This window comes from Cimex lectularius, unplaced genomic scaffold (genome assembly GCF_000648675.2).
Source record: "Cimex lectularius strain Harlan isolate CLEC.00 unplaced genomic scaffold, Clec_2.1 scaffold11, whole genome shotgun sequence".
Lineage (NCBI taxonomy): Eukaryota > Metazoa > Arthropoda > Insecta > Hemiptera > Cimicidae > Cimex > Cimex lectularius.
In genome coordinates, this window is record NW_019392673.1 from 2,946,069 (window position 1) to 2,970,889 (window position 24,821).

Here is a 24,821-nt window from a genome sequence, read left to right on the forward strand (position 1 = left end):
TACTCAGATTCTTTCTTTTTAGTATAATCTCGTATCACGTACCATATCATCATGGGGGTTTTAACCATTCTTGGCTGACAACATTAACAAATAAAATCAGAATCCCTTCCTTGCTGAATATGAGGATTACCTGTACTATCCCGCAAAAAACCTTTCCTACCATCTATAATGTTTCAACAGATTACTAACGGAAAAATAAATCAGGAGTCAAGCAATGCATTTACATGGTATTCAAATGAGACAGGTGCACTGTCTGCGATCGCAAAATATGAGCTTTGTATGTATATCTCGCAAGGCATAGCAGTTCAGCGTAATTGCTAATTCCCATTGCTGCGATTTCACGATGAGAAAAGTGAGATATGTATGCAGCGAAGGAGATGTCTATTCTGCATGCTAAATAAATCTGTTATTTAATTATGATATATGTGCATTTATCTGATGAAACCACCAATCAGGCAGACGGACTATTGTCCTTTGGTCTATCGTAAATTTAATTGTATAAAGCTTAATAAATTTACTCCTTTATTATTATTATGTTGATAACTATTCTCTATATTCTTATTGAGGTTTGATGGATGGATTCAATATCCTATTATTGTCTCAGACTACACATTCACTCTAATAAACCTATTCTATTAGTGCATAGAAATATCTATATACAAAAAAAAGACCACGAAACAAAAGATCTATGCATACTACATAAGTTGATAACTAATCTAATTGAAGTTTGCTGGAGGATTCAGTATTCCACCATCGTCTCACATCGGTGTATGAGTGAATTTGTACGGTTTTTTCGAAGGCTTGGTCAAAAAAATATTTGTGTCATTAAATTCACTTGTTAATTATCAGAATTAGATTATCTTATATAATTATTGGTCTTTAATCAAAATTTGGCCAAAATCGTGCAAGAATCAGAAAGACAGGTGAAAACCAACCCAAAATACACTCCCCGTCAAAAGTATCGCAACACTTTGAAATATTTTAATTTTACTAAAACATCTGTTTTTTAATTTTCATAATAAAAAAAGGTTCTGAAGTCTATAATAAACATTTTTAAACTGAACATAAACAAGTTTTATTAAAATAAATTACAATATTTCTACCAATAAACAAAAAAGTTAGAAAACTTACTTAAAAAAAGTGAATTTATACAATGCAAAATATATTTTTTGTATTCAATCAAAGTATTTGTTTTCTGCGTATTGGACACGCAAGAATGGCACAATTACGCAGAAAACAAACACTTTGAGCCCTGAAGATGATCTCAATAAAGATCGAAACGTTGGCACGATAAAGAAAATGTTTTTCTGAAACCTACATCACACCAGACTGCATCTCACGATTTCTGAATAATCAATACCCAAGATTTTCTTCAAAACCTTTTTACGAGTATGCCAAGACGAGTGGAAACAGTCATTAAAGGAAATGGTGCAATACGTATTATTAAATTAAAAATTTAAATTGTAATTTGGAAGTTAAAATTGTATAAAAAGAAAATTCCAAAAAGAAAGTTTTTTAACTCTTTGTTTATTGGTAGAAATATTGTAATTTATTTTAATAAAACTTGTTTATGTTCAGTTTAAAAATGTTTATTATAGACTTCAGAACCTTTTTTTATTATGAAAAAACAGATGTTTTCTAAAATTCAAATATTTCAAAGTGTTGCAATATCTTACTAATTTATTTATGAGCAATAACTCAATTGAATTAATTTCAGTTTAAAATTTAGCCATTATGGGTTCAAAATCGTTCTATTTTCAGTGGAACATAAATAATATTCGGTTATAGGAGAGACGTAGAAATTAACGCCAGCTTATTGAAGGTCCTAGCATATAAACACAGTAGAGTTATGTAAATACAACCAATTATTCAAGAAATATACCTTTAAAAGTTGATTATTTATTAATTCATTTTACTGCTCATTCGAATCGAAAGGTGTTGAATAAATTCAACTACAAATTATTTTTATGCTGAGTCACTACAAGGTTCTTAAATTAAATTTTCCTTTGTTCCCATAATTACATTCTGTCATGCCTATTCTCATTTGTCAAAAAAAAAATCATTAAAACGTGCAGTTGGTTTACAGCATATTATACAGAGGTTCCCCTTTTATTACTTAACTTTAGTTACTACTAAGAGACTTCTTACGTCAAGACGTAAAACTCGCGGTAGAAACCGAGCACAAAAACAATATAAACTTTCCCGGCCTAGCGTAAAATCGCAAAATGGCAGCACTAAAATACAAAAAGGACCAGTAGGGAAAAGTACAAACCCACTACAAACAATACAAAATAAAGTTCAACAGCCACACCTTCTTTGAATAGGGGCTACATTCACATAACTCGGGAAAGAAAAGTAAGATCTAACAACTATATATATATTTTTTTTTTTAAATTAAATTTAGTTACGAAAACTGGTCTTATTAGGCCAACCATTAATTTTACAATAATACTATAGAATAAATAAATGTTTACATTCTTATAAACCATTGGTACAATAAGATTTACATTTCACTACTAACAATTCACTATTCATTTTTAACTACACAAGTTCAAATGGCTTTATAATCTTCTGACTATGTTTCGGTTATGTAAAGAGTTTGTTCGCTTCCACATTCTCGTGCTGACTGAGGCGAGCCTGGTGTTTGGCGGCAAATCTTTGTATTTCCGCCGTCACTTCAGGTATCTTAAGACTTTAAAGATTTTATTTTGGAGTGTTTGTATGATTCTATATTGCTGTGTTTGGTACAACCCCATAGTTGAATACCATATGTCCACATAGTCTTTATGACTTGTTTATATAATAATATTTTATTTTGTATAGCAAGGTTGGAGCCAAGTCCTATCAACCAGCATAGTTGTGTATACCTTAAACCTATTTCTGTCCTCTTTTTCTTCACTTTCTGTATTCTTTCCATTTCAGTTTGGCACCTAAGGTCATTCCCAGATATTTAGCTGAATCGCTGTATGGTATAGCAGTTCCATCGATTGTGAGCGACGGAATATGGTCCACTTTTTTGTTTGTAAAGAATAGATGAACTGAATTATGCTGATTTAGCTTGACGTTCCATTTTTTGTCCATTCGCTTACCTTACTACATGCGTTTTGGAGGATTTTGGTTGAATGGGAGATAGTCGATCCTAGTGATATCAACGCTGTGTCATCTGCAAACGTTGCAATTTTAACTCCATCTATTTTCGGAAAATCACTGGTGTATAACAAGTAAAGCAGTGGACTTAATATGCTACCTTGTGGCACTCCTGCATGTATTGTTTTTAATTTTGAATATTGATCTTCTTGTTTGACTCTAAACAGTCTGTCAGTTAGGTAGGAACTGATAATATCGACNTATATATATATATATATATAGAGAGAGAGAGAGAGAGAGAGAGAGAGAGAGAGAGGACTAAACTCAGATGAGTGATAACACTATTTATCGTCACTGGCAAACTGAGATCATCACATCATCTTCAAATGTGAAGCAACCGTGCTGGAAACATAATCCGGGATACAAAGAAATCCCATGGAAAGGAATTGTAGCAACGATTGACAATGGAAGTATTCCTTAAAAGAAGGATCTAATGACAGACTGAACTAAGGAACTAGGAAAGTACAATAAACCGGATGGCTGCTTGGAGAACATTATCCCCACCCCCTAGTCTCCTTTCATCATCATCATCCGCCCCCGGGTCCTTTCGTTTTCCCGCCCACGAGTAAGTACTCCCTTAATCTGTATACCTGGGTAGGTTTTTTCATACATTTACTTTAATTTGCTTACTAACGTTCTTTTTATTCTATTTAATGTTGAAAATGGACTTCAATTGTTTTTATTTTAATTATTTCCCCCCCCCCAATGTATCCGGTGTCCTCCAGATGAAAAATCGTACATCATGAAAGACCCAACCTATTCTCTCAGATTTCTCACGCTGCTTTTCCACCTTCCATCAATTCAGTCATGCCAACCACCTTCTTCCCTTTAGTATGCGTAAATTCATTGTTTCCTCCCTTATTCTCCCTCGTTTTGATTACGGATGTGTTGTTTTCAGGTGATTCACTCGGGAGCTTGAAGGCAGTTTTGTAAATTTTTTCTTCGGCTCCGCAATGAGGTCCGTCTATATACTTGCCTCCTTCTACCAAATTGTATCAATTAATCAAATTATATGACCTCATCTTTTGAGGTCTCAGTACATGACTGTCAAACTCGCTCCCGAATTCAGGCTTCAATCTTTCTACCGCACTATTGCCTTCAATCGAATCATCCTCACCCGTGCCTCCAACCCATATTCCCTTCCTCACTTTATCTGACGAACCACATCCCTATCCTTCTTTAAGTCTCTTCACCTTTACGTCCATGTCATTACTATTTGGTACCAAACATTTTGAATTGCCCCGTTTTAGTTTTATTTCGATTTTTACTTTATGGACATACTTGTATAACCTTATTGGCCGTGAATTTTTAAATCTAACAATAAAATATATTTTTTACATTTATACAAATTGAGAAAGATATAATCAAAACTAACCCTTTGTATACATATAGTAACATGGTGAAGAATAAATCGAGCAGACTGGCAAAAAATAAAAGCTAGATATAAAAGACATATGAGGTCATATAAGAACAAAGGCGAGAAAATCAAAACACACAAATCATATTTCTCTAAATAACATGTCCTTTTTGTTTTTTATACAAGCGAGCACAAAGCAAAGAAACAGGACAGAAATGGACATGTTTGAAAACTTAATAATATAGCATAACACAATCAACATGATGGAACTCATAAATATGCAAATACAAAAATAAAGCCCAGACCCGTGTAAAACGCCGAAACAAGTATGAAAAAAAGCGATGGTAGGTGAACCGGAATGATAAGGAAAAGACCAAAATACAACTCAATCACCGGGCAAACCTCAGAAAGAGATCTCAAAAAAATTATACCATACTGTCAACCAACGTTCAAAAAAAATTTTTTTTTAAAAACACTCGAAATAATGGTGAAAATAAGATGAGCGTTTGAAGCGAGAATAGGCGGACCAAAATGATCAGAAACGACCAATCTACTTCTTCAACTCTCTTATGATCACAAGATCACATAATTTCAAAGATTGCAGTATTCTGTTAGCCTGTCTATCAGGTCCATATGTGCTATTTTGTCTCTTTTTTTGTAGTTTAGGTTATTTTTAAGCTGTAATACGTTAGTCAAGAATAGAAAAATTTATGGAGTGAAAAAAATAGTATATGAGAAAGGCTGAGGGTAGATGTAAAAGAATTACGAGCTTTGACGACCCTCTGGATGCAGAAAGCGAAACCCGCAGGTGGTTGGTTCAAAACTGCCGGCTGGCATTTAATAGCATAGGACCAATATTGGCCATTTTTACGACGGCGTATACACAAGTTCACATAGGAAGAGGCTATAAGAGGGTCCAGTGTGAACGAGCCGCCCCCGGAACTTTTGTCGGAAATTAAATCCAGAGTTGACGTCAGAGGGCTCCGCCACCCCCGGGGGGCGGCATGAATGGGCGCGCCCGCTCAATGAGTCCGTCGAGGCACCGCTCGTTGTCGGCGGCCTTCGATTTCCATCCATGCTAAATTTAGCCGACTGATCCCGACGTTGATTTTTGACACGTGTACAGCTTATTAATTTATCAATCTACCTTATTTCCAGGTAATCAAGGCTTTTTTATTCTTGAGTGCGTACCTCGTGTACAACAGCCGGTTTCTTTTAACAAAGGTTCACACAAGAACATGCTAACCAAGGTTGTAATAAAGCGTCAAGACATTGAATAAATACTTGTAACACGACATTTATGTACCATTACAATGATGATTTACAATAAGAAAAACAAAACAGCATAAAATCGAATTCTCGAAGGAAGATTACTTTGTCACTTAATTTTTTTTTTAAACAGCGAAGAACTAGGTCATCGCCTGCTCTCCGTGCATATTTTCCCCTTTCCTGTGGTGCTGTTTCTATTAACACCTGGAATTCTATACTCGTACTATACCTACGATTTCCGTTGACTACTAACTTTCATTCATACCAACACAAGCATCCCTACCTAACCTATATGTTACTATAGATACATTCGCTATACAATCTTGCTAATAAATACAGTTCCTCATCATTAGTCTATAGGCAACATGCATGCGAGACTGTTTACAATTGAAACAGTGTAGAGAGGTCACCGGGGTAGTCGATACTTTACAAAGGCCATACCATACAGAAATAACTAGCTAAATAATGGCAGTCTTGATAATGAAATGTTCATGTTCCTTCGAACGGTTTCTTTTAACAAAGTTTCACAAAAGAACATGCTAACCAAGATCGTAGTAAAACGTCACGACATTGAAAAAATTACTTGTAACACCTCACTTAGGTACCAGTACAATGATGTTTTACACTAAGAAAAACAAAACAGCCAAAACTCGAATTCAAGAACTTTGTCATTTAATTTTTTTAAACAGCGAAGAACTAGGTCATCGCCTGCTCTCCGTGCATATTTTCCTCTTTCCTGTGCTGTTGTTTCTATTAATAGCTGGAACCAATAATTAGTTCTATACAAAACGCTTTGGCAAATCACCGAGGTACTATACCTACATTTTCCGTTGACTACCTACTTTCATTCATACCAACACAAGCATTCCTACCTAACCTATATGTTACTATATATAGGTATATATAGCTATACAATCTCGCTAATAAATGCAGTTCGTCATCATTACTCTATTGACAACCTACAAGCGAGACTGTTTACAATTAAAACCGTGTAAAGAGGTCACCGGGGTAGTCGATATTTTACAAAGGCCACACTTCTGATTTATGCCATACAGACATAACTAGCTAAATAGTGCCAGTCTTGATAATGAAATGTTCATGTTCCTTCGAACTGCTTGAATTCTTTTATACCCATTCATCCCACATTCTAGCTGATAAATACATTCATCCGCTAAAACGAGAGAAGATGATTTGCCAAGAGCAGAGTATATGCTTAAAATATTATATATGCTTGTAAATATTAAAGTCAAAATATTATAAGTCTACCTAATAGTCAAGTTATGAATTAAAAATGTTCTCTGAACCGAGGATAGTTTACACCTTTCTTTAAAAATTCTTAGTACCTTGCACCCTATAAGTAGATGACGTGTGACACCTTTTCATCGCACTATGAGCAACGTGATTGTCGACCGACAACCAAAAGATGTTTTTTTGTAGCTTTAATTCATCCACGGCCACAGTTTTTTCGGTCATTCCAGTCCATCGGCTTTGTCATTCTTGATATATAATATTTTTCATTTCCGCCTAAAGTTGCTGGACTGACTGGGTCTGGTGCCATCGGGTCGTGTTGGGTCACGCTGGCTTCTTTTTCCGCTTTTTTTAAATTTTCATTGTTCTGCATACGTTAATGACCGGGGATCTAGGTAAATACGACCTTGCCACCCAGTCAGCAGGTATGTGGAGAATTTATTTCGCAGTGCTGAGATCACGGTGTACTGGCCATGACGGAGAGCGGTATCAAATCTAAAGGTGGCCATTCACGATCACTCCAAATGGAACCGCGCCAAGCCGTACAGCTCCATTTGGAGTGCCTGAAATTTGAGGGGCATTCACGACCGCTCCACAGCCAGTCGCTCCGAACGTCAACCAGTGGATTACCTTCACCAAATTGATGACGATCTCTTGTGCTACTCTTCTGTTTATTTACATATTAAAAGCAAAAAATCGAAGAGGAAATGGTGTAAGAAGTGGCTCCTGAACAGAAGCCCACATCAATTTGATGAAAGTTATTTCCCTTGAACTCGCTGATTGGAGGAATTATTTAAGGATGGATGAAATGACTTATTTATTCATTATATTTAGTGTTCTATTAACCAAATTACTTCTTTCAATTATTTAATGAAAAAGCTAGTGCCACGAGCGGGATTTGAATCCATTGCCTTCGGCTAAATACGCCGCTGCTCTACCACTATCGACTTCGAACCTCTCCGACACCAAAAAACGGCAAAATGAGAGAAAATTCGAAAGGTTGTAGGTTGAAATGGGGAGTTGATGTCCGAGTGGATCAAAGTCAGGATAGCTCAAGTGGTTGGCGCAGCGGCTATTTAGCCGAATGTCGTGGATTCAAATCCCCTCGTGACACTATTTTTTCATTTCAACCAAAACGTTACAAAAAAAAATGAATGTCTTATTTTTATTTACTCCAGATTGTTACCCCCTTGATTAGAAAACAAAAGACAGCCATGAGAGAAATCATCACTACATGAAAGGTTGGCAACCACATTACGATTTCTCGCTACAGGGATGAACTACAAAGAACTTAAGTTCTCTACTACCATTTCTGATCATTGTTAGGGGTTATCACTACCGCATCTCTCGTTGCATTTGTATCCTTTGTTTTGAAAACATCGACCAACTGGTTGAGGATCGAATTTCTTTTATTTCTATCGTGGTAATACAATCATTGTCCACCATTTTCATAAACATGGTAAACTTTCATACAGTTCAATCACCTCAACAATAAAATCTCGATTGAATGTCATTAACAATAAAGAATAAATGTTTTTGATTTTTTGAGAATGTACGACGGAGATGTTTGCTCAGTGACAGAAAGACGGAGACTGCGCCAAAAAAACGAAGGTTTTCCCATTCACGAACGCGCCATGCCGTCGTCGCGCCGTAGATATTTGGAGTGGCGCGATGGAGTTTGGACCGGTCGAATATTCGGCACAGCCGGGCACGCCAGTTCAGTTTTGCCATTGACGTGGTTTTTGGAACGGCGTCGCTCCGTTTGGACTGCTAGGAGCTATCGTGAATGGCCACCTTAACGTTTCAAGTCGCGCTTGTAAATAGCGAACCACTGGTTTGTCCTATCAAATATTTCAGCAGTTCGACATAAGAGAATGAGCTCGAACCACAAAATTGGGGTCATCGGTGTAATTTGTTATGAAGCAATATGGGCGCTAAGGTAAGAGGGCAAATCGTTAACATAAAACAAAAGCAATAGTAGGCCTAGTATGCTCCCTAGAGGTAATCCCGTACTATCATTCTTTATGGGATACGACTCCGTTGGGCCATCTTTAATATCCACTGTAGAATATTTCCCCTGAACATATGAGCCAAACCATTTGAGTCTTTTCCTCTCTACTTACTGATAAAGATACGACAAACCCGGTCAAAACCTTTGGTAAATCCATAAAAATCCCAACTGTATAATCCTCCTCATTCAAAACAGAATACACATAATTTATCAAATTAAAAAGTGCGGCGACTCTTGATCTACGTTGGAAAATAATCCACACTTTTTATTAACGGTAAGACGATCGTGTATATGTAAAATATTTGAAAATTGGCATGGAAGGATATTAAGTCTACTCTTGTCCAATCACCTCGGATCACCTTTTTTTATAACTGATGCCCCTCATCACCAGTCAACTCAGTACACATATCCGACACCCTCATCACTTTTGACCATTATCTCGTTTGAACCTGCGCTCCAGTTTTGTTAAGTAGATTATTAATTAGTACCTTTACATTTATCCTTACAATTAAATATGATAATCCTACCCTCAATGGTTACATTATTAGTTGTTGACAATTTAAAATTGGACTTTCAACATATCCAAAATTCTGTGTTAAAATGTTAATATAAACCGAATAATTGTCTTGACAATTAATTACAATATAGAAATTATCTATTATTGTACAATTAATTATTATTGATTAATTATGTTTAGATCGATTTACAATTTATAATTAAGATTAAGATGATAGGAAGGTCAAATGATAATTATACTATATCCTTGTCAAGATTTCAACGTATATTACGCCATCATCAGGGCCTAAGATTAACAAATTTACATTTAACAAAATAATTTTAAAATTAATAATAATACTAATGTGAAAATAATATTTACTTAAGTATCATTCTTTTTAGCATTAATAATGAAGTACATTTAATTTCATCTACAGGCAAATAGTTTTTTTTTTTTTTTTGGCGTTATTAACTATGCATATTAGCCATGTGACAATTCGTATATGTGTGTTCAAATTTGGGGGGGTTATTGTGAAAAAAGGGCCAGGGGCAACGGTGGGAATCGAACCCACGACCGCGGCGTGAGAGTCTCTCATGCTAACCACTCGGCTACCGCGGTCCCCGGCAAATAAAGATAAAGATAAAAATATTTTTACAATAAATATTTATAAATGTAAACATAATACTTAAGGACTAATATTTAATAATGACAATACCGTTACCTGAGTGAAAACTAGAAGATTAAGACTAATTAACTAAAATTTAGATTAAAATTTGCTATATCAGTCCCTGATGATGGGCGTAATTTACGCTGAAAGCTCGACAAGACTATTCACGTTCATGTCTGGCAAATATGCTCTTCTCAACACTTTACGAATGATCAATTCATCACATAGTGTGTATATATGATTTTACACCCTGGTGTCACGTAAGACCCGCGATATCGAAGTTTTTACCACCGTTGTGATGCCTTATACATAACCCGCGAAAATTTCCCCACTTTAGAGGCTCATAAATTTACAGATATGATGAAAACCCTTGATATTAAATTTGAAAGTCCGTCGAAGTGTTTATGACTTTTCTGAGGTGAAACAAATGTGCGTCGCGCCTTTGAAGTATAACTGCCATTTATATAGTTGAGGTGGAAGCATGAAAAAACGGATGCGACGGTGGGAATCGAACCCACGACCGCGCGATCTAAGACGTGTGTTAAAATGTTTTAATTTAAAATATTGTTTCAAACCATTTCAATGAATAAAAATGAAGTTTAGCCGATCGTTTTTTGTAGGTGCTTAATTTTAGCAATGAATAAATCAATGAAAAAATATACAGAAATACATAAATGACTAATTCAATTTAAAACGTCTTTTTTTTGTAGACCTTAACCGCTCCTGAATTCTATCCGATAAAGTAGTAATTATTCAAGTCATAAAGCTTCTTTCCAGCTAAGAAAGTATTTTTCCACTTAATATGCAAACTTTGTATCGCCGTTTAGGCGGCCATTAAAGGAAAATTGAACTACACAAAAACTTTCTTCAACTAACTTCCAGTTCTTCTTCCTCCAAAAAGTCACAGCCAATTACTGAGTACAAACTGGAATTGTACACTTTCCTCGTTTAAAGGTCAAGTAATTTTTTCCCGTCCCGGCAAGGATTTCTTCTCAAAGGAAGATAAAACTGTCTCATGCATACAAATAGAAGCCGAATATCTGAAAAGGCATCCGCTCTCGTCATACCCAAGGCGATCTGAAATAATAAGGCCTATTTTGAATGTACAGATGGGAAAATCGGTCCCCAGATAACTCAATACTTCAGAAATGCTTAACCGAAGGATAAAGTAAGGAATAATTTAAACTATAATAGGACAAAAATTGAAAACAGTCGCGAACACAGCTCGATATACTCTACTTATACTACTTCATGAGTATATTCAAAAAATTACGTTTGTTGCGGATTTCATTCTAACGTTTATTGTAACCAAATTCCAGGCTCCAGGTTTAGCTTCTCAACCTAACCTCCAATGTATCAATTCTCGAAAATTGCAAAAATATGTCGTTTCCGACATGCACCTTTTGCAGGATAATAATATTTAAAATTCATGGCATAAAATCAGAAGTATCTCCAGGCAGCTTTCTGAGCTCCGACCTTCGCCTTATTTACACTTAGCACTATCCGAAATAAGACACTTGGTACACGAAATTGCAGTCTAACTATAAGTCATACAAAAAGCAGCTCAATTGAAAAATTAAAAAAAAAAAATATTTTTCAAGTAAACTTGATCATATTTTTTTAGTAAAAATGGTATGAAATTGCGATTTTGCTCTCTTTTTCCTTTTTTCACACATCTTTGTCACAGACACTCATTGGAGTGAATCACTAAAAAAAGTTTGGTTCGAACCCGTGACCCACCAATCTGACGTCCACACGTAAGTCGTAATTATTGTAACCACCAACGAACTAACAGACAATTCCGTAATTCTCGGAAAATAGGCGAAACTTGAGTAGTGGCTTAACCACGGGTGAAGTATTAAATTCGCCGGGCTGCTCGTTCTTCCAATTAATCTTCGACAAGCGTTTCGGTAACGGGAACTGTTCGAAAATAAATGCAATTTCGTAAACAACTGATAAAAGGAATTTGCAATGGAAATAGGCCATTTTGATCGTGGCTTAATGCTCTGTGATGGCCGGCAATTATCAAAAATCTAGTTTTGCTGCCGATTTAATTGCGGCCAGTATTCACGCTCTTTTTGACACCAAGCTCAAATATCTGTTCGTATCATAACTCTAATAAAAAATGTCTATGTTTATTGTTGATTTTTTCTTTTTAAGAGGTAAATCTAGTTATCTGGCCTACCTTTTGATTTCATACTAAAGTTTTGCTGTTTTCAAGGATTAATAGCCTATTTGGAGATTTTTTTCTCCTTTCGGTTTATTTTATAGTTTAAAGCAATGTTTAAAAAAATCTTTGAATAATAGAAGCCCTCTATCAAGCTCCGCACAGAAGCAGGGGTACCACAAGGAAGTATCTTAGAACCCATCCTATACACAGTATATAGAGTAGGATCCTTCCCCACTTATGCGGAAGATACGGCCATTGTTGGCTTTCATAACTTGTCGTTTCAACCTGAAAGCTGCAAACCCATCACATCCCTTGAGCAGTAGTTCAAGCGGTGAAAAATGACAATGAACATAAAAATATGAACTTGTCAATTTCACTCTTCGGAGAATAACCGACCTTAGCTACCATCTACTACATATACTTAGAACAGTTTTCTTGTATGATAAGTACATATGGTACGAGATATTTTTTAGAAAGAAGTAAAATAACTTTATTCTGGGACTGGTGTCCCCTAAGAATAATATAGATGAAATAAATAAAGGAAGTTGCTTCTATGAAATTAAAAATAAAATGAAATACAAATCTTTGCACAATGTATACAAGTAAGGCGAGGGAAAGGGAAAAAGATAATAAAAAATAACAAGAATATTAAACAAAAATATCAAATATTAACGTAAAGTCTCTTTTTGGAGGGCGAGGAGGTGATTATACAGGTGGGATTTGAAGGAAGAAAAGTTGGCGGCGTGACGAATAGAAAGGGGAAGGGAGTTCCAAAGTTTAAGGGCACGGACCTCGGATCAGAAAGGATCTTCCGAAGGTATGGGTTGTATGTTGGGGAAGGATATGGTCAATTGGGGATGAACGGGTGTTACGAGTGTGATGTGAGGGGTTGAATTGGAGGGATTGGGTGATGTAAGGAGGACGACGAGTGTGGATGGACTGGAAAAGAAAGCAACCTAGGAAATACTGTGCATGGAAGGCGGGGTAGAGCCAGGAAAGTTGGAAATGAAACCCCGACACCCGGGCCACCCGTGGGATGCCGAACACGAATCTTACGTAACAATTCATAATCCGCTTCAATCGCGAGTTCCTCCCTCCTCCGAGGGACCACCGTATGCCCCATACAGCAGTAATCGAGGAAGGGAAGATACAGGGATTTTTGCGGGTGGAGAAAGGCAAAAGAAGCCAGGACCGACGAAATAAGATGAGGGGGCTATACAATGGCGGGAAATTTGAGATATGTAAGGATGCGAGGAAAGGTTTTGGTCAAAGACTACTAGGTTTTTCACCGAGGAACAGAAGGGAATGGGATGGTTATATAACATGAGAGGTGGGATGCTGGGTAGGGAATTGAGGTGTTGCCTAAACTCAATAATTTTGGCGGTGGATTTGGACGGATTGAGGACTAGGGAATTTTTATGTGCCCATTCGTTGATGGAATTTAGGTCTTATTTTGAAAATGGCCAAGTGAAGATGAAAGGTGGAAAGATATATCTGGGATTCATCGGCGGTAGTTACAGGACTGGATGGAGTCGGGCAGGTCATTAATATAAATGGAAAAAAGGATAGGAGAGATGATAGAGACTAGATTTTAATGGAAGGAAGGAGAAGTTAATCCCAGGATTGTTAGTGTCTTCATGACAATCTTATTTCATTCCATATTCTCCCTATGAATTAACTAATTATTGAACATTACCATATTTCTTGTTATCCTTAGGAATTTATTTTCATTATGGTACCAAAAGACGTTGAGCAATTCCTGTCATACAAGAGGGCTTAACGTCATCTGCTTCACATATTATGTTTGATGTATCGTACTGTCAAGAAATGTCAACTAACGTGGCAGTTATAAATTGCCAGATTTTGATTTTTCTAGGAGAGAATAAATAGACCAAAAAGATCGCTAACGACCAATTTCAGGTCTAACACCCCCATACATAAGCATCTTAAGGCGAAATCGTACTATTTCGTGTAAAGAATTAACATTCATCACATGTCGTTTCAAAGTCTAAGATTATTAAAAACTAAAATATTTCATTTAAAAAGGTGGCTTAACGTCCAACACATTGGGTGTCGCGTGAGGGGAAAACCAAAACATCTTTCATAGCATTCTCAATTAAAATGTCATGTGTTGTGCCGAGATTCGAACCAAGGACCGATATCGTGGCAAATACGAATCAGCCCTAACCATTCGGTCATTGCGGTTTGATCAAAGGCAATGACATTGAGTATGAATCATGTGTCATTAAATAATAAAATTATAAATAAGCAATTATAATAACTAAGAAAAAAGTCAATTATTGGATGATGGACTGGTTTGGTCTGCGAGTTAGTGAACTCATGTTGAATTGGCACATGGGCACTACTGGATCTGTCTTCACTCGCGGGTTTTTTGTTTGAGTTATTCAAACGCGTTTCGGCATTGCGCCATCTTCAGTGAAAAACAGTTTTTCCCGTCTGCCAGTTCAACATGACATCAATTATTGTTAGGTTACAATTAACTCGATTTGTAAGGGCAGACCACGTGTTGGATCAGATGCAATTTGGCGTAACGAGCGCTAAACGATCTTATTTTTCACATATTTTAATACTAAATTTTCTGTTTTAATTTCTTAATTTGTTGAAGTCGTGAGAGTGAAAAATGAGGTAGTTCATAAAAACACCTTTTTAATTTTTTCCGACATTTCGACCTTTATTCGGATCATCTTCAGGGCATAAAGTGAGATACTATTCTTGTGATGTTATGAATGTGTGAAAGTGTTGTGATGTTTCTAAACTACCTCATTAGGTCATTAAGAAACACACATAATTTCTCTTTTTTTCCCAACGTTTCGACCTTTATTCGGATCATCTTCAGGGCATAAAGTGTGATACTATTCTTGTGGTGTTATGAATGTGTGAAAGTGTTGTGATGTTTCTAAACTACCTCATTAGGTCATTAAGAAACACACATAATTTCTCTTTTTTTCCGACGTTTCGACCTTTATTCGGATCATCTTCAGAGCATAAAGTGTGATACTATTCTTGTGGTGTTATGAATGTGTGAAAGTGTTATGATGTTTCTAAACTACCTCATTAGGTCATTGAGAAACACACATAATTTCTATATAATAAATCATTGGCTAAATGACTAAATCATTCTAGGTTTTTAAAAACTATTGCATTTTAAAAGAATATATTTTTTTTTTAATTGAAATTCAATTTCATTGTGTATAAAATTTTCCTAATTGTAATATTATTGAGTACTTATATATTTAAAAAAAATTCTTCAAATAGTTATTCCACTTTTCTTAACATAATTTCCTATTTTCCTTCCTATAACTTTTTTCTTTTTAAAATAATAAATTCCCTTTAATTAATAAATACCAAATTTACTAAAGCTCAGCAATTGGCTCAGTTGTAAGTAAAATACATTTTAAAAAATAATAGCTCTGCCTAATTTTTTTCAACCCTTTCGTTGTTAATAAAACAGTCATAGCATAAGTTTTATAACCATAGATTTGAGGACAGGGGTAGAAAATCGCTATGAGCATAATGATCACTACCTTCGTTCTTCCTTTTATGTAAAATCATATTGGTCCGCCTGAATTGAATATTTGCCGTTTGTAGGTTATCGGTGACCTTAATAAAGATGGTCTGCGTTTTACGTTTTGAAAGCTTTTCAATCGTACAGAAGAGGTGTTAGATTCATTTTTATTGGCAGACTTGTGTTTGTCCCAGGTGAATATTTTTCATCTGTTTGCCAATCCCAAGTCGCCTAAAGTTCGTCTTTTCAGTAAATGGACTAAACATCGTTATTTTTATCGACTAAATTTATTCCGAAGTTAAGGGAACGACAACAATGCTCGTTTTAACAAGGACATATTAGTATATCACATATTAATATATATTTTTATTAATGAATATAGAAATTTGCATTGATTTACTAGTCGAATAAACATAAATGTTAAGTAGTTTTCAACTAGCAATAATCGCAATAACGCATTGAATGTTAAGTAAGTATGTATTTTTAAAGAAAGTAAATATATCCACACAAAAAAGGCCCATGAACATGATCGAATGCCATGACGCAATACGTCCCTAATGGTCTCTCACGAACTCGATACTTTCCAGACCAGCTGAGATCTTTGTACGAGCTCCTATCGTTAAAATGATAACCGTATGTAATATACGGCATAATATAAATTACGATTATTTAATTGGAGGATTTTAAATATCAGGACGATTTCTCTAAATTATTCACATTCAAGCTTGGCCAAAGCGGCCGGATGTACGGCATGTAAATAAAAATAACCGCAGTGGCCGAATGGTTAGAGTGTCAGATTAGTATTTGCCACGATAGCGGTCCTTGGTTCGAATCTCGGCTCAACCGCTGACTTTTTAATTGAGAATGCTATGAAAGAAGTATCGTAAAGAGGTTGACCTCTCAGGCGACACCAATGGGTAGTTGATGATCAATACAGATGGTTAAAGATAATAAAATTTCATGAGTCATCTAAGTTTATAAGGGAAAACTTAAGATTTCTGTTATAATAAAAATCAGTTATCGTATGTTATTAAAATTCTCTCAAATAAGTTCAAGCAGGCTCACATGCACAGTTGAATTTAAACAGGAAAATGAATTTGTATTTATGCTATGGTTATTTGAAATAATAAGAAAACTGTTCTACGAAAACAAGATTATCTAAAACAGTTTGTACATGTTTGGAAACTAACTTGAGTAGCAAACTTGATTTTTTCATATGTATTTTATATATATTCTATAATACTCTTTTTCTTCTTCTTTCAAGATTAAATCAAGACTCGATCCTTTGTCTTACTTTTTTCTAAGCCAAAACCTAAATTTTGTCAACTTGACAACATTCTGCTCTACTGTTCCTCCGTTTCTGAATTAGAGTTTAGTTAAAAATTAGCATATCTGAAATTAAAAGCATGTTTTTCATTAGATCCGTTCTCTCTCACAAATATCGCTTGATAAGAAGTCTTTTGAATTTGGACAAAATGGGCTTTTTAGTATAATTTGACTTGTATTGGGTTGTCCGGAAAATAATGCAGGATTTTGGTATTAAACAAAAAAAAAGAAACTAGTTACTTTAAAGCAATGTTCTTTAATCAAAATAATTTCCCATACTCTCAATACATTTCTCCCAACGTGTTGGTAACTTATTAATTCCGTCTGAGTAGAATTCAGAATTTTTAGAATTGATAAAGTCAATAAANCTCTCTCTCTCTCTCTCTCTCTCTCTCTCTCTCTCTCTCTCTCTCTCTCTCTCTCTCTCTCTCTCTCTCTCTCTCTCTCTCTCTCTCTCTCTCTCTCTCTCTCTCTCTCTCTCTCTCTCTCTCTCTCTCTCTCTCTCTCTCTCTCTCTCTCTCTCTCTCTCTCTCTCTCTCTCTCTCTCTCTCTCTCTCTCTCTCTCTCTCTCTCTCTCTCTCTCTCTCTCTCTCTCTCTCTCTCTCTCTCTCTCTCTCTCTCTCTCTCTCTCTCTCTCTCTCTCTCTCTCTCTCTCTCTCTCTCTCTCTCTCTCTCTCTCTCTCTCTCTCTCTCTCTCTCTCTCTCTCTCTCTCTCTCTCTCTCTCTCTCTCTCTCTCTCTCTCTCTCTCTCTCTCTCTCTCTCTCTCTCTCTCTCTCTCTCTCTCTCTCTCTCTCTCTCTCTCTCTCTCTCTCTCTGTCTGTCTGTCTGTCTGTCTGTCTGTCTCTCTCTCTCTATCTCTCTCTCTCGCTCGCTCTCTTCTCTCTTTCTCTCTCTCTCTCTCTCTCTCTCTCTCTCTCTCTCTCTCTCTCTCTCTCTCTCTCTCTCTCTCTCTCCCTTTCCCTCCCTGTGTATTTTTATCTCTCTATCGCTTTCCCTCTTCCTCTCTCCATTTCCGTGATTATTCTTACTGTTATGGTGTACCTTCAAGTTCGTAAATAAAAACGTATTGAACGGTTGATGGTAAAAGGTAAAGTGGTCACATTCAATGAAGTCATCCATGCGTTGACATTCTCAACGTCAGTGATGCAAGATTTTTTAAATATTTTTTATGAACTATAAGTACACAAACTTCGCATTTTTATGTTAACTCTTAACAGCTTTCCATAGGGAATCGTCATGGGGTTAACTTCGGAAAGAAATTTACCCCACCTTTCATTTTTTAATTTAATGTTATTATTACTTGTGGATTGCAACCAATTGGCCAGTATTCTGAAGTCTGGGTATAGCAATTTTTAAGTCAGATGGCTGACCCAACAATAATGAATGTAGCGAAGTGGTTATCGTTTTAGAATTCTCGCCTCCTATGTCTTGGGTTCGATTCTCACCGTCGCCCCTGGAATTTTCTTTTATGGTTTCTCCCTTTTCGCAAAAAATATACAATATACTCTGTAAGGATGTATATATTGTATTTAAAAAAATTAAGGATCCTAACGAAAGTTTTATCCACACAACCTCACCGAATAATCGTAAATAATAATTTCAAGAATCCACAATAAATTTAAATGTAGGTACATTCTATAAGATCTTATAGATCATAAAGCAGTTTTTGCTAGGTTTTTAAATGGTAAAGAAACTAAAATGATCACGGAGAAGAGAATAGTCTTCTTTAAGGAATTGTAAACTGGGAGAGATAAAGTGTTCCGAGAGGGAGGCCGGCTAAGATATTCCAATTGAATTGCCTTAAAAGGGCTAGTTAGACGTCTTACTCAATGGGCCAAAAGTATTTACTCTTTGGCCCCTTCGAGAGCCTTTCCCGGTCCTGGAACAGAGGAGCAATTAATCCGCGACCGTGCCTCTCCATCCGCAAATACTTTTTAACCTGACAAGAAATGTATTTGCCTTATTTCTGAGGGGTCTGAAAATGGAAAACGAAAATCCTACGAATATCCGCTCTCCTGAACGGAATTTTACTCTAATATAAAATGGTTCGACGAAACTGTCCAAAGAAATATCAAACAGAAAAACCACCTTTAAAACAGAACTATTTAAGTTTAAACAATATTTTAACATCAATCAATTTCCTTTAAAAGCCACTTCGCATGTGTATGTTTTTTGACCAAAAAATTAAATACCCTCGCTTGGCCAAAAAAACTTACTCGTGTAAAAGGGCTTTGATAAGTTCGTTCGAACAAAAAATTCCACCCAAATGATTTTTTTTCATTTTCTCGATAAAAGAAAATTCTGCTCTTAATTTGTCTGATTGTTTCTATCAATAAATATTTGTTTATGTTATGTTTTAAATTGGGAATCTCAATGAAATGTAAACATACTTAATCCTTAATCCAAAACAAGGATAATCTTTATTCAGTCTCATTTGAATTCTGAAGTAATAAACTGTTTAGTTTTGTTCTTTGTTTGCTTAATTTATTGCTGAGGATGTTGCGCGTGGTGTGACACTTATAAGATGATGGACGTTCCATCGCGTATGCGGCTATTGCCATCGGAGTTCTCTACTAGACGCCGTAAGACGTTTTCGTGAAACTGGGTCCTACCGTAGAAGGCCCGAGGGTAACAGAACCACTGGATGACCGTTTTTTGACTTTGAGGATTTTGCGAAACCGGCACCTTGTGGTTAAAGCGATTCATCAGCTCCCGGAAGTACGAGGTGTCCAAATTTTTGGACGCACTCCTCGAAGATTAAATCAGTATGGACTGATGGCTTTATGCCCCGTAAGAGGACCAGAATTGACCAGAACACACATAGTTGCACGGCTCGCATTTCCTCGAGAACCCAGCCATCAGTGTTTAGACGATTGGTCTGATTTACTTTTTACAGATGAGTGTAGATTTGCTCTACGATATCCAGATGAGAGTGAAAGAGTGTGGAGAAGGCGAAATGAAAGGTACGAAGCCTGTAATTTTTCCCAGAGCCAACCTTTTCAACTAGCTCAGTGGTGGTGGTGTGGGCGAGAAATTGAATGGAGAGTCGCACAGAATTGGTTGTTGTTTGTGGAGGGTCTTTGATGGCCACTTGTTATGTGGATGAAATTTTGGAACACCATGCGATGAAAAGAGGGGCAATCCTATTCTAATGCACGAATAAATAAGCGTCCACATGTCGCTCGCATAGTACAAACGTACCTTCAACAGCATAAAATCAGGGTCTTAGCTTGGCCAGCCAGTTCTCCAGACTTGAACCCCATCGAACATTCACGGGATAACCGGATAACCTCAAAATACGAAAAAGAGCTCGTCCTTCACTTCCTGATACACTCCACGATCTTGAAAGGACTCTTCGGCTAACCTCCAGCAAAGAGACGTTTCCAGACTGGTAGAAAGTATGCCGAGGCGTCTTGCAGATGTAATTAAGACAAGAGGAAGAAATATGCGATATTGAAATGTTAATTTAAAATCTAAAACAAAATTTAAAAAGAAATTGTCTGTCCGTCTTCATTTTTTTCTCATTTTCCTTAGCAATTTATTCTTTTTTTCGACAAAGACTCAATTATTAAACGTTAAAAAACGTGAAAAATTATGTACAAATTTTCATTAAATGATTTAACACATATATTTTCTCATACATACAAGGTCTGGAACGAAGGACTCAACAATAAACTAAAAATGTATGCTACCAAAGCAGTATGTCGATATTATCAGTTCCTACCTAATGACAGACTGTTTAGAATCAAACAAGAAGATTAATATTCAAAATTAAAAACAATAAATGCAGGAGTGTCACAAGGAGGAATATTAGCTTTACTTGTTTTACACCAGTGATTTTCCGAAAATAGATGGAGTTAAAATTGCTACGTTTGCAGATGACACAGCGGTGATATCACTCGGACCGACTATCACCCATTCATCCAAAATCCTCCAAAATGCATGTAATAAGATAAACGAATGGACAAAAAAATGGAAAATCAAGCTAAATCAGCATAAATGAGTTCATCTAGTCGTTACAAACAAAAAGGTGGACCAAGTTCCGTCGCTCACAATCGATGGAACTACTATAACATACAGGAATACAGCTAAATATCTGGGAATGACCTTAGATGCCAAGCTGAGATGGAAAGAACAAGTGAAGAAAAAAGGACAGAAATAGGTTTAATGTATAGACAACTATACTGGTTGATACTTGATAGGACGTATATTATATATTAAAATATTATTATATAAACAAGTCATAAAACCTATGTATTGTTAAAGCATATGGTATTCAACTATGGGGTTGTACCAAATACAGCAATATCAAAATCATACAAACACTCCAAAATATAATCTTGCGTAACATGGTCAATGCACCTTGGTATAAGGACTTACAAATAAGAACTTCCATAGGTATCTTAAGATCCTTGAAGTCTCGGCGAAAATACAAAGATTTGCCGCCAAACACCAGGCTCGCCTCAGCCAGCACGACCAAACTCTTACATAACCGAAATATGATCAGAAGATTAAAAAGAACAAAGCCATATGAACTTGTGTAGTTAAAAATGAATAGTGAATATTGAAAAGTAAATCTTATTGTACCAATAGAATTATAAGAATGTAAACATTTATTTATTATATAATATTATTGTAAAATTAATGGTTGGTCCAATAAGACCAGTTTTAATAAATAATTTTCATGTAAAAAAATACAAACAATATATCTTCTCTTCTCGAAAAAAAAAATTGCCTTCCTCAGAAATAAAGTATTAGAGAGGCCAATTTTTATTTGTCTTACTTTTAATAAAAAAACTCGACTTAAAATTTATTTTCGCCTGAATAGATTTGATTCAAAATCATTGTAAAATTATTCAAATTGATAAAATCATAACCCACAAGAAGGATTAGGGCACATTTTTTTGTCAATTTAAATATCAATAAAAGTCTTTTGTAATCTGGCCTAGTTTATCATCCCCTCGCTACTTAAAAAATCATCAGCATTAAGGGTCGTCGCTCTCTGCAAACGAGGGGTCGTAACGCCCCGAGAGTGCCAAAATTCCAGGGGGGATAGTGACGAAATAATTTCACCTTGACCAGGGGATTCCATTAAAAGTTTCGACAAAAATAAAACATTAGCTATGTACTTACGTTCAAACTACTAGAGCTCTTTCATCGAGAATAGAGAAAACAAGTTTAAACAAGAAAAACAAACACTACTTTAACCTGTAAGCTATTTATTTAATTTTTTTGTGTAGAGTCAACAATAATATTTATAATCATATGGAGAGCCTCTTTCTGGCCATGTTTGCGATAAACGTTTTTAACAGAAAAATGAGCTTAGCTTTATTTTTAAGCACGAGCGAGATAATCGTCCCGGAATAAAAAAAAAGCCTGGCAATTTTAATAATTAAGCCATAATCAACAGGAAATCTCATAGACACAAAAACAATTTTAATTTCAAAGAGAGAAATTTAAAAAGTTTTGATCCGATTACAAAAGATTAACCTATTTCCGCAGAGTACACTGCAGATACAAAGCTAAATGGTAAAACGTCCGATTAACCAATTAAACACTGTCATGTTTTTCAACGGTAAAAACATCAAAAGCGTTTTATCATTTTAAATCGCAATTTATTCAGTAAAAAAACAAATCTTTTATCAATGTCTAATCTACTTCACATCGAGGATTGTTTTTTCACTTTAAGGACACTTGGCATCACGTTGTACCTTTGCTACGTTAATTAATTAACATCTCAACATAGCCATGTCCCTTTTAACGGCGAAAACACTCCATTGTCTGTATTCAACATGATTATTTTACGATGCCGCCAGTCCAACCATGAAACAGTCCATTCGACCAAAAGTCACAATAAATCATTAAATGTTTATGGCACAGTGTTACGACAGAATGTCGTTCTTTGGGATTTAAGCGTAAAACACTACTACATAAATTACACATGGAGTCAAAATAAACATGTTTGACTTGTAGACCCGGACACGTCTTACTTTCTGTATCGATTTGTTTTATTTTAGCTCACGTTCATAGCTGAGATGTTATTCAGAACGGAAAAAAATCTTAATAAATGCGGCCCTGATGCTTATTTTCAGACGGAAGGTACGGCTGATTGTACAGATCCGCTCATGCAGCCTAAGCAGAGTATGTTTGAAAGACGATCTTCAAAAAGAAAAAATAAAGACGATAGAGGCAGGATATTGATTCCTCACGACAGGAAATACGTGACTTCCTTTTATATTCACAGGCGCTTTTTAATATTTTTATTTTTGATAGTTTACCCCGAATGTCGCCCTTTTCGCATATGCATAACCCTTTACAGAAAACTTCTTTTGTTCTAACTAGTCGCCCTAGAAAATGTCAAAGGTGAACCTTAGTAACGATGAGAACTAATTGGTGTTGGCGGTTGAGGGGCTTCAATTTGATTAAAGCATAATGATTTCTGTGGTAGAAAGCCGAGAAACTTTTTATCATTAGCATAAATAAACAAAAAACTTTTAATTTCTCATATAATTTCACCCGGCTCGATCAATAAATTCAAGTTCAATATCTCGTTATTAAAAAATATATTGAGAAATTCTGCAATATAAACAGCAAAGTATGTCGGTATAAGTTAGCCAACATGCAATGCAGAAAAAAGGGACTTTTTCAGAATTGTAATTCGAAACTACCTTGTTCGGCACGTTTACGGCTTCGTGCCAAAACTGACAGAAACAATTTTCTCAGTGAAATAATATTTTAAATGTAACAACCTACGATTTGACAACGTCCAATAAAGTCCCTTCACTTAATCTACTGCTATTTTTGACGGGTTAACCAGTCGAATACCGTTTAATCGGAATTATTTGAAATACGGACTTTTTTTTCCAAAGAAACACGAATTGAAATAAATTATTCAGAAATCGTGAGATGCGGTCTGGTGTGATGTAGGTTTCAGAAAAACATTTTCTTTATCGTGGGCACTCTCAACACGACACGCAAGAATGGCACAATTACCCAGAAGACAAACACTTTGAGCCCTAAAGATGATCTCAATAAAGTTCGAAACGTTGGCAAGATAAAGAAAATGTTTTACTAAAACCTACATCACACCAGACCGCATCTCACGATTTCTGAATAATTATCGATTAACGGTCACTAAACACCACACAATTGAAATAAAGTTGACCTCTAATGAAAATAATATGATTTGTTATGTAGAAACCTAATTGGTATGCGAAAAGTCGGTTGTGAGTTTTTCCATTCACTAAAATTCTCCTCAAAATTTATTGTTATTATTTGTAATAAAATTAATTGGCAAAATCAGTCAAACGGGGCAAAATAATCTTCTCTTTCCACTTTTGATCCCATACTTTTTGCTTTAAACATTTTTTTAAACCATTAACATTTCAGTGTTGATTGTGCATATTTGGATTGAATGAATTTAATGTGACTGCCTACGTAATTGAATATTTGATTTAAATTGACCAATTTTTCTTAAATTTATATATTTCCCCCATCTCTCTCTCTCCCCCTTCTCACTCTCATTCTCTCTCTCTCTCTCTCTCTCTCTCTCTCTCTCTCTCTCTCTCTCTCTCTCTCTCTCTCTCTCTCTCTCTCTCTCTCT

The 24,821-nt window shown here is 35.7% G+C and overlaps 1 protein-coding gene across 2 annotated transcripts in view; it reads right to left on the minus strand.

Moving 5' to 3' along the window:
• Positions 1–24,821, minus strand: part of LOC106668311 — a 222,177-nt gene that overhangs the window by 194,240 nt on the left and 3,116 nt on the right. Inside the window, exon 1 of one of the 2 annotated variants that reach the window (XM_014396935.2) lies at positions 22,352–22,375. The exons of the other annotated variant lie outside the window; for it this stretch is intronic. The gene's annotated coding sequence lies outside the window, so the exon portion shown is untranslated. Of the gene's footprint in view, positions 1–22,351; positions 22,376–24,821 lie in introns of those variants that run through there. 2 annotated transcript variants of the gene reach the window in all.